General features: G+C 33.4%; 1 protein-coding gene across 9 annotated transcripts in view; it reads right to left on the bottom strand.

The window, feature by feature from the left end:
• dnm1a (dynamin 1a) overlaps window positions 1–1785 on the bottom strand; it is a 65028-nt gene that overhangs the window by 12469 nt on the left and 50774 nt on the right. The window lies entirely within an intron of this gene.

A 1785-nucleotide genomic window follows, 5' to 3' on the forward strand; every position in this document is an offset into this window, starting at 1 on the left:
CCCCCCCCCCCTATTTTATCATCTATGAGATTAAAACCATAAATCTGATCAGTTAACAGTTAATACATAGTGTTATGGGTTTGTTCAGATCATTAACAGAGTGATAATAACAGTGATGAGTGACTAAGGTAACAGAAAGAAAGAGCGCAGAGGAAAGAACAGGCTCCAGTGATCGTGTGTGTGTGTGAGAACTGTATATATATATATATATATATATTGAGCAGAGTGATTTTAGCCTCCGCCACATGCGGCTGGAACTGATTAGAGCCGACAGAGCTAAAATAAACCGCCAGGGCGGTCGGGCGATGGCGGAGTCTGCAGGCTGACTGGTGCACCACAGCCGTCTAGCTGGCCGTCAGGGGCCCGGAGCCCAGCGGGCCCAGCTCGGTATTCCCCTGCCCACCAGAGCAAGCACCGCGCCCTGTCGTAACGCCCGTAAAAACACACCGGCCAGCTGGAGCGGACGAAAAAAGAACAGGGCACGTGATGCTTCCTGCTGGTGCACCACAGCCGTCTAGCTGGCCGTCAGGGGCCCGGAGCCCAGCGGGCCCGGCTCGGTATTCCCCTGCCCACCAGAGCAAGCACCGCGCCCTGTCGTAACGCCCGTAAAAACACACCGGCCAGCTGGAGCGGACGAAAAAAGAACAGGGCACGTGATGCTTCCTGCAGCGCAGAGGTTTCTGATTGGTGCTCATGAGATGTCATGAGATTAAATCTCAGTTATGTTTCACTGAAGAATACATTTTTTTTCTCCTAAAAGTACATTGATAAAAATACTTAACGATAATAAGCCTGTTGAAAACATTAACTAAAACCAAAATACATAAAAAAAATAAAAATAATAATAATTGCCTTGAAATAAAATAAATGTTAACTGAAAAAAAATAAAATGTAAAATAATAATAATGTAAAAAATTCAGTTTATTTAATCTAATTGCCAAGGCAAAATTTCTAATTTTTATTTGGTTTAAGTTGAAGTACAAAAAAACTAAAACTAAAACAAAAATAAAATTAAAATTATATAGACCAAAATACTATATAGACCACAAAAAACAAAACTTCTAAAAGTATAATGAAAATGCAGAATATAAAAACTAATTCAGAATACTAAAAAAAACTAAAACTATTATAGTATATCAATTATACTAAAATAATTTTTAATAAAATAAAATTAATGTGCACAATTAGTGAGCATTTTTGAAGATGAATTCATTATTAATTATTTATTTAGTATTTTTGTAAATAATTTATAGTAGTAGTAGTAAAGATATATAGCCTACAGTTGAAGTCGAAAGTTTACATAAAAAATAAAATTAAAATTATATAGACCAAAATACTATATAGACCAAAAAAAACAAAACTTCTAAAAGTATAATGAAAATGCAGAATATAAAAACTAATTCAGAATACTAAAATAAACTAAAACTATTATAGTATATCAATTATACTAAAATAATTTTTAATAAAATAAAATTAATGTGCACAATTAGTGAGCATTTTTGAAGATGAATTCATTATTAATTATTTATTTAGTATTTTTGTAAATAATTTATAGTAGTAGTAGTAAAGATATATAGCCTACAGTTGAAGTCGAAAGTTTACATACACCTTGCAGAATCTGTAAAATGTTAATTATTTTACCAAAATAAGAGGGATCATACAAAATGCATGTTATTTTTTATTTAGTACTGACCTGAATAAGATATTTCACATAAAAGACATTTACATATAGTCCACAAGAGAAAATAATAGTTGAATTTATAAAAATGACCCCGTTCAAAAGTT

Source organism: Sinocyclocheilus rhinocerous, unplaced genomic scaffold, assembly GCF_001515625.1.
Source record: "Sinocyclocheilus rhinocerous isolate Xijiao unplaced genomic scaffold, SAMN03320098_v1.1 scaffold737, whole genome shotgun sequence".
Classification (NCBI taxonomy): Eukaryota; Metazoa; Chordata; class Actinopteri; order Cypriniformes; family Cyprinidae; genus Sinocyclocheilus; species Sinocyclocheilus rhinocerous.